Genomic DNA, 10,087 nt, shown 5'->3' with positions numbered 1-10,087 from the left:
AGGAATTTATAGTGCAGGATATTATTTTACATATTTATTGATCATTATAAGGGAATATTATGTAAACAAAATTGAACTTATGCTACTTGCATGCCATCCAGTTTGTTGAAAGCACCAAAACTACTAACAAGATTTGTAAAGAATCTGAAAAATGACTATTGCCTAAAATTACTCTCCACCGATAGCTTCCGTATTTCCGAAACGGAAATTTTCAGATAAAACTTTTAATTCGAGTCATTCCACCTCAAACAGAAAAGATATATTTTTAAAGAATAAATTTGAAAATTTTTAATCAATTGGAAAACACTCATGAAATATTCCTCAGTCCAGAAAGTATAGTAATTAATTGATTCATTTACCTGCAGCATTTGCCTTAGTTCCCAAGGCTCTATATCTCGAGCCTTCTTTCCGATCTCCACCCTGCTAGACATGATCCTCAACCCTCTACTCTTGAACACCAACCCTGAATGTGATAAATTTCATACAGAACGATCAACATAAAAGCAAATACAAGAAGTGCACAACAGGTGCGAGCTCGACGGCAGTAAGCAAACAATTTTAGACAGAACACGTGTCCGGTTAAAATCCTTTTCACTACGAAACAATCGTCTGCTCCTAAATAGCAAATATCTGTGTTTAGTTTTACGTTTATTCCTTTCAGTAATTATAATAAAGCTAAGGTCCTATGTTTTGATTTTGTTATTTGCATTTTCAAATAAATATGCATTAAAAATTTATAAGGCATATTTTTTGCAACTTGAGCAACTTATTATTCAATGAAAAAAGATTTTGAATAGATGATAACGGCAATTACAAATATCACTGCATTCCCAGATTTTCAAAACTTTAAATTTTAATATTAAAATACCTCTTTAAATAAGCAATTTCAAAACAATCACATTGTTCTTATCTGGATATAAAGGCCTTTTTGGCAATTTGAAAGTTTATGAAGGCAATTAAGATGCGACGTTATTTCCAAACACTTTTCTGAACAAACTAAAATTAAATCAACGCCAAGGAAGAGAGATACAAATTTAACTACATGATTGAAGAAACAGAACAATACTTAAAGATGCAAATCAACGTTCCCATTTAGTTTTTTGATTTAAAAAAAAAATTAGATTCTATGTGTGTGGGGGGGCTATCTATCAAACAATACGTTTCGTAGTCTTTCGATCGGTATAATGTTATTAAAAGAAGATACCATCACCTTCATCTCTTTCTTTCTTAAAAAAAAAAAAAAAAAGTTTTGATTACTTATTCATTTGCAAGCCAGCTTGCTTTTATGAATGTATGAAGCTACACTGAGGAAGTTTTTTCTACTCACCAACAAATCCTCTAAAGTTTTAGTATTTTTCTACGATGGAGAACAAAGAGAATGAATTATTGATTACAATTTATGAAAGCAAAAGACAAAATTTGTGTTCTTATAAAGCTTACCATGTAATGAAATGCAATGCAATTTTGCTTTTTAAATGGAATAAATATATAAAATTTTGTTTTTCAGATCAAATTTCTTTTAACATTGGAGATAATAATTTAGAAATCACTATATTAATATATTGTTATTCATAAGAACACAAAATTCTTTTCATAAATGCATAAAATTATAAATAATGGCGCTCATACCGATTTCGGGATTATTTTTATTTTAATCCATGGAAATTTCTATTCTAAGCTTTACAAGAGACTTAAATTTTTATGCTAATATATATATATATATATGTATGTATGTATGTAATGATATCTAGTTGAAACATGATTTCCTAATTTTATTTTCATTCAGCCCAACTTATTTTTCTTCCGAAACATTCTCTTGCATCCTGATTTAATTCTTACTTTTTGTTTTGTTTATTGAATTATAACACATTCGAAGTAAAACTGCCGATTCCATAACAACGAAGGGATAAAAATATTAAAATTCTTTTCAAAACACTCCTTTCCAAGTCTGCTCGTGTCCAAGAAATCCCTACCAAAATCTCATAGTAAAATCAATGAACAGAAAAATTTTGCTCTTATGTCGCGATGTAGATAGACGAATTTCTATCACATTTTCGATGTCCATAATACAACTCTCGTGGTAAAATAAATCAAAGTTAAAATTTCAAATATACGTATATATATTCTTATAATTAAATGAACGTAAATTGATATGTAGGAACCTGACCAAATGATAATTTTATCTTAACATTTTAGCTTTTGAAGTTGCAAAATAGTTACACACATATAAATATTCCAAAATTCGAAGTGAATACGGTACTGAAAATTAAATCGATCCCTCCCCCCCCCCTACCGATCAAGACAGAACATAAAAATTAATGCAACATCAGAAATTACCTTTTTACATGATATATACCTAGCCTCTGTTTTTATCGACTCTGAATCAATTAACGAATAAATGATCGAGGAAAATTCAGCTGGAAGTAATGGAAGACATTTTCCATTTTATCACTTCAGGTTATTTAGCATTTAGATGGTAATAAAAGAGAAAATGCAGAACTCCAAAGAGCGAATTCTACGCTATGAACGGATGACTCAAACCTCGTATTGAATATTAACTTCGAACCTCCATTACATCTAACTTTAAATTAAATTATCTAAATGCAGTTTTAATGGTCATTCAAACTGTCCATAAAGAGAAATTATTCAATTCTCCAAGTTTTTAATTAATTGAATTACCAGCTTATCGCAGAAAAATCCACATAAATACGGAAGCCTGGTTAGCAAACTGGATGTCAACTGAAAGACGAATCGGCTCTAACAGAAATTCAAGAATGTGTTACAATTTAAATTAAAGTTCTAAATTATTCCTTTTTTTCCCCACCTTGCAGTTTTACTTGGAACGTATATTAATTTCGCGCGATAAGGAAAAGTAATGCACACAATTTCGAATTTCTGCCGATTCTTAACATTCCAGCGGGAGCGCGTATAACAGAATTTATAATAAAGTATAATTTCATTTAACTTTTAACCTTAGGGCAGTAAGAAATCACAATTTCGACTATTCTTCCTGCCTTTAATTGAAGTTTAGAATTCGAGAATTTAAAAAAAAGTTTTATATTACATATACACACGACCCTTAAATCAAGTTCGTGCTCAAGTAGTGCAGTAATTTTTTAAAAATTTACTTACAATCAATTGCCATATTATTCTAAAAGATCTGCGATTACTGCCAAGTGATTTTATAGATGGTATATTTTGAACTATTTATAAAATGACCTTAAACAGATTAATTAAAAAGAAAAGCACAACCAAGCTTCGAATAAGTAAACGATGTACCAGCAAAGAGAAAATGTGCAAACCTCCAAAAATGACTCGAATAAAAAAGTTTAGCTACGAGTTTTCCCAGAATTTTATGTTTTGAGCATTCGAAACGCATTTACTTGAATTGCAATAAATTGAATACTGAAATCCAATCTTGACCCTTTATCATATCTAAATGTTAATCGTTTTCTAAAATCCCATAGCCGTTATTTTGCTAATGAGAATATTTGAAATTTATCAAACCCGAACTTTTTCTAAAAAAATTCTCCTTCTAATGATTTTTACTACAAGAGACCACATTCCGTTACTATACCGTCGGTCATTTAGGATATATGGAATATATTTGAAAATTCAAATATTTTCAGATTATTTTATTACATTGTTTCCGTCCTTTTTAATAAATTATTAAACTTAACCTTACTACAACCTACAGTTGATGATCAAACCAGTTAAATCTTACAAGTTTATGTGCCAAACGCTCCGCTCCTTTCTTGTTGGTATAGATGACGCCTAACTGAGAGAAAAAGTTACCATTTCATTTCTTAAGTCAAGAATCGAAAGATAAGTTGCTATAATATTATAATATATAACTTTAAACATCTTAATGAATATTATTTTTATTATTGATCACTGTTTTTAGCGAAGCTTCTTTTATTTATGTCTCCCTTGCCACGAGCGAAGGAAGCGATTAGTTTTACCAATATTGTCGATGATATCGTAATTATTTTTTCAATTTAACAAACTAGTTAAAATTTAAATCGCTGAATTAAAGAAACTGCCTCTAATTCACGGGATATTATATAATTGAATAGTAACTAATTAAAAGTTGAAATTTCATTTTTTCCCACTTGTTTGATGCTTGTCACGCATCTTATTCCTACCCAGTTCCAGTTATTCTAATAATTTAAAAGGCGACTGCTTTTAGCATACAGTTCCGGATTTTCTGATATTTACTGAGCAGGCTACAAGGTTGATAACGACTCGAAAATTCGGCAACATTCAAAAACATTATTTTTTCGACTGTCATTTAAAGTAACGTTGCCCGAAATGTAGAGATCTTTGTGCATTATTGCTTTTAAAACTTTACCGGGAATTTTCGCAAAATAACAAAATTAAAATCTGGAAACGATCCTATTCGAGATCAAGGAGTCATATTTCTCATTTTATGGGAGCAAACTTGACGACATACGCGTAAAGTTTCGGTCATCAAATATTAAAACAATACAGGGATGTGAATAAAGAATTCGTCGTACACCAGAGAACATGCTTTAAAAGGGATAAAGAACAATTAAACTCGCTTTACGATATTTAAATATAAATCTATTACTTAAATCCATTTTAAACGACCATTTAAACTAACAAAAAAAAGGCCTGATTTTATCAGCGCGGGGAGCTCACATTATTTGTATGATTTTAATAAGACTAAGCATTTGGGCCTTTCATACTACTTCATTGCGACTTTGGAGAGCTCAATTAAAAAAATTTACAGAAAACAAATTACGTTTTTTTGAAAAAGAGAGATTTCAATGATTTGATTTGCAAGAGGAGAGTCTTATTTAAAACGACACGCCCAATTAAGCATTAATATCAAAGATGCACAACTCTAGTCGCTTTGGCGCAGATAAAATTTTGAATTTCCACGAGAGAGATTAAACGTCAACCGGTTTGTACTTTCAGAAGCATGTAAAAGTGCTAATTCAAAAATGCAACCTTTTAAATATATTTAATTTTTCTACGTTTTAATTTTAACTGCAATTTTGATTTCAAGCGTTTGGCAAGAAGGCGAATATAAAAAACAAATGCACCATTATTAAGAGTTTGGGGTTAGTTTTTTAGAGATGGTTTCTATAACATTTTTTCACTTAACATATGTAAATTACCAACATCAGCGCAAATGCCTGTCTAAGCTACCTTTACTGACGATAGTTTTTAGAATACAGTTATGATATCGATGATATGAAATAAGTTTGTTGATAGCGAATCAAAAACTGTACATATCATATTTCCATTTTCGTTCAAACTAGGAATTTTGTGAAATAAAAAAACTATCCGAAAGTACCTGGTATAAATATTAAATACAACAATGCTCAAATAGCGAAGTGAAAATATTAATCGCATTTCACTTCTGTTCTTCAGGGATAATAATTAGAATTTATACTGTTTAAATTCAATTATTATGTTTAAATAAAATCCCTCTACTCCAATCTCATTTAAATGACAATTTAAAATAAGAATATAAGGCTTGATTTTGATAATTATTTAAATTTTTCTAAACTTAAGATAAAACCTATATATATTATATATATACTCCCTATATAAGATGGCAAATTTGTCTTAAAAGTCAACAAACTAATTTCTTTAAATGGGAAGAAGATAATTCGCTTGAAACAGGAAGTAGAAACTACAACTACAAATTTAGAATAATACCAGATTTCCATAATTGAAGGAGCTTTAGCGCAAATAAAAGAACACAACACAGACCTACTGACCACACAGCAGTCGCATGCCAGCTCATAAAACGGCGTCTGGATGCGAGCGATGCGGGTTTATGGGTGCCTTTTGGCGGCTGTCTATATCCCCTTTTCTTTTGTAGGAGAAAGATGAAGTTATATTTTTTTTTTCTTTCGTCACTTACTAAAAATAGATAATAGTTAAATTTAAATTACAAATTAATGTGGAAGCTCTTGCATGTTTTTACAAAAAGATATTCTTGCATATTGTGAAAGTCCAATGTCTATATCTGTGATAAGTCCTAATGATTTAAAGAATGAAGAAATCCAACACAAAAGATATTTCAACATAGTCTCATTCCGAAGAACAAGCAAAGGAAAAAGTCCAAGAAAGTGGAGAAGAAAGTGTGTTTAAGTCTTCAGAGAAAAAAAAATGTCCATTGTTCATGGATCAGTAACAAATTCAGCAGATTGTCCTTTCAAATGTCAACAGGTGTCCTTGATTAATACACTATCAATTCAGTCACTTGTAAAAGGTCCTTCATTGAGAGGAGTTTCAGACCTGCACTCCTGTCCGGTATGACCAGCAAAAGTTTCTTCAGCCCAGCTGAATGTTCTTCACTCTCGCTGAATGGTAACTCCAATTGTATGGATAAAGGAAGAAAAATATTAATAACAATGCATATAAAAGGTATCAAAAATATATTAAAACGACAAATAATGGACTAAAAGACCGCATTAGATTATTTTGACATGCGAATCATCTGTGTTAACCAAAGTTAATAATTTCAACGTCTGAAATTAACACTTAACAAGAAGTGAAAGTCACAACACGATAAGGATTGGCCAAATACCAGCTCGCGATCTATCTATGTGCTATGCGAGTATGGTTTAGATTTTTGTTAATTACTTTCTTAAATATTTACCTCATAAAACAGGAATACGTCTCATGAACGAGAATTCTACAATGATATTTCAGTAGCGGGTGCTGTCGACAAGAAGCAAGCCATAAACAAACTAAACTTTCATATCATTAATAAATATAGAGACAGAAACCGCACAACGGATTTATCTGCCTTTGTGGGAAAATAAGCGTGTTCACCGACTGATACTTATTTAAATGGAGAAAGTTTATAATCAGTTTTAACCAGACTTCAAAAATTTAGAGAGTCGTACTTACATTTGGACTACCAGAAAAATTCAATGTTAATTACTTACACAACTTCTGTTTTAATTATAATTGATATCCTATGGCAAAGTTATTTTCCTGTGAAGTTTAATTCCTTTCACAACTACGATAAATGCTTTCAAATCAATAAGCCTAAATATAATTCATCATATAGCAATGCAATGGATACACAATTTTTAATCGCATTATTACGGTAAACCGACAGCTAGCGAGTTCATAGAATAAAGTAGATTTGTGAAAATTCTATCAGATCAAGTTGTTTGCTCATAGTGAATAAAATTATTTTAAATAGAAACAATCACCGAGTCCTTTCGGTTTCGAGTTACCACATACAGCACATAATTATTCTTCGGTGATAAGTACACAATAAAAAATATATTTAAAATTTTAAAAAAAGAAATAAATATTTACGGAAGTTAAAATGATTTTCCCCAAAAGGACAGAAGCCAATTATAGTACAAAAACCTTAGCGCAAGGCTTTCAAAAAATTAGCTAGAATTTTTATTTAATTCTTTCTCCAATTTTAATAATTTAAGAAACATTTAGCATATTTAATTATACTTTTATATATATTTAAATATGTTTATTTCCTCAACTGTAGAAATAAGATGCATTTCTTTCCTGTTCGCGTGCATTATAGTTGCTACAATTAATAAAAAAAAAAAAAAATATACAAAAGATGAATTGAACTTCGAACACTATCGAGCTACCACTATTCGAACTAGAAGAAGGAACCTTTAAATAGAAATTAATAAATAATATTCTTTCATTCCAAACATGAACTGTATTTTTTATAGAGAATACAATGCGATCTTTTAAAATATACAGCTTAATTTTTAACACAATCTATTTTTAAAAATCCTGAAAAATTGATTACTTTTAAAATTTTATGTTGTATTTTCATCAATATTTGTGAGATAAAACTATAAAGGAGAGAAAATAAAAGATTTCCAAGCAGATTTTATGAATTTATTCATCGGCATTTATTTTATTAAACTGCGATTGAGATTCGAAGAAATATCTCCAACATTCAGATATTATAGATAAAAAAAATGCCCATTAAAATAGAATTCAAAATTTTGTTACACATTTTACAAACTAAATTTATTCAAAACACTTCAAAATAAGAGTGATATTTTCTATTTTACTTAACGTTAGATTGAATATTAATGATATAGATATGTATTAATGATATAGATATGAAATGTGTATCTTCAATAGAATAAAAACTTTTCTTCTAAATATTTATGCCATAATACTTAATTTAAGCACTAGCCATAGCTCAGAAGGTAATAAAACCTATGCAAGAAATGCATTCCCCAGTTCGTTCCAACTTTTAATCCAATTTTATTGAAGATTGTGGAAACATTTGACCTGTAATAACACTTGAATACAGCATCGCATTCCTTACCACACTGTAACAATAAAAGTGCGAATTTATTATAATTCTTAAATGAAATTTGACAAATTAACCCTTTGCATTTGGAAAAGTATCTACATGCATAAATATATATCTAATGTTTACCTTTGCGAAAAATAAACACAATTGTTTTGATAGAATATCCACGAAAAATTAATTCTACATCATTTTACTACTCTTGAATATTCAAGCAATCAAAAGTGAAAAATATCTATAGCAGGTAAAAGTTTCCGTACGGAAGACAAACATAAAAATAAATTAGCATTATTTCTAAACCTTGTTTTTTATCTTTGTAAATTACTTATATATGGTAAATATTAAGAGGGAGTTTCATAATAAATTTATATTTTTACAAAACGCAGCAAGTTTTTCTGTGTGCAAGTTTTAAGATAACTGATGAAGTAACATGGAAAAAAAGTTTCCGCACGCAATATAATAATTCTTCCTGACGTATTCTAGAACTGGCTAGCAGTAAATATTCGAAATTTGATGGTTTCTCAGAGTGAAGAATACGACATAGCAACAGTTGTTTAATTCCAATTTGTAGAAGATCGTCTTAAAATGGAAGTTCAGAAATCTATTCGAGAGTTAGTGATTCGGTTATTAAAAGATGGATTATTTATGAAAAAATTAGTGAAATCATTAACAAACCAAAATCTACATTGCAGTATATTATTAAAAAATACCGTGAGCTGTAAACATTTAAAGATAGAGATCGATCTGGAAAGACCTGTGTAGTTAAATTGCTTGCATAATAGAAATATGTGCAAGGGGCAATATAATCCCACCGATTAATGCAACTGATTTAATTATTGATTACAATATCAAAGTCGCACCTCAAATGGTGAGAAATGTCATTAAAAAAGGATTGTAATGGGCATGCGGCCAGTAAGAAGCCTGTTATAAGTCCCTGCAACAGAAAAGTGTCTCGAATTTACAAAGAAGCATATAAGTAAGCCTCTTATTTTTGGGAACCTGTAATTTTAAAAATGAATCAAAATTCCATATCCGTAGGTCAGATGGTCGAGTTATGGTCCGGAGGAATCAAAGCAATATATGTTAATTAGGAATTTATGTGGAACTGTTAAGCATGGTGATGGCGGGAACATGGTATGGGGGTGTATGAGTGCTGCTGGTGTCAGACATTTGTTTTCTAGTGATAAATATGGATAGATACATATATCTTGACATTTTAAAACAAAATGTTTTCACCGTTGCAGAAAATTGTCCTTTGGAACTAACTTTACTTTACAGCAGGACAACAATCCTGAGCACACCTCTAAGATATGTCAACAGTAATGTCTCGCATAATATTAAACAACAGCTTCATAGCTCTCCCTAGTCTCAAGATTTAAGGCCTATAGAACATTTATGGGAAAAAATCAGTCATGAACTAAAAGAATATGACACAAAGAACAAGGTTGAACTCAAAGCCATTCAAGACATTTGGAACAGTATTTCTCCAGACACAACAACAACAACAACAACAAAAAACTTGTGGAGGTGAAGTCACAACGTTTGAGAGAATGATAAAGCTCAAAGGAAGGCCTACCGATTATTAAATGCAAGTTGGTCAGCACGAAAAAGACCTTAAATGTACTATGCAAATACCGTACGGAAACTTTTTTTGTTCCTTATTAGTGGCATTTTCTGATTCTTTCAATTTACGTATTTAATTTTCTCCGTAGTTTTTCCTTTATAAAATTCATAAATGATAAATAAAATTGTGTTAAACCAATTTTCAAATTTTCATTTTCATAACAA

At 30.1% G+C, this 10,087-nt stretch overlaps 1 long non-coding RNA gene across 1 annotated transcript in view; it reads right to left on the bottom strand.

The window, feature by feature from the left end:
- Positions 1-6,183: 6,183 nt before the first annotated feature.
- LOC129959073 (uncharacterized) overlaps positions 6,184-10,087 on the bottom strand; it is a 91,513-nt gene continuing 87,609 nt past the window's right edge. Inside the window, exon 3 of the long non-coding RNA XR_008783387.1 lies at positions 6,184-6,352. This is a non-coding gene — a long non-coding RNA (uncharacterized LOC129959073). The remainder of the gene's footprint in view (positions 6,353-10,087) is intronic.

The sequence above is a fragment of the Argiope bruennichi genome, chromosome X1 (genome assembly GCF_947563725.1).
Source record: "Argiope bruennichi chromosome X1, qqArgBrue1.1, whole genome shotgun sequence".
NCBI classification, from domain to species: domain Eukaryota; kingdom Metazoa; phylum Arthropoda; class Arachnida; order Araneae; family Araneidae; genus Argiope; species Argiope bruennichi.
This window is presented reverse-complemented; position numbering and strand designations above follow the sequence as displayed.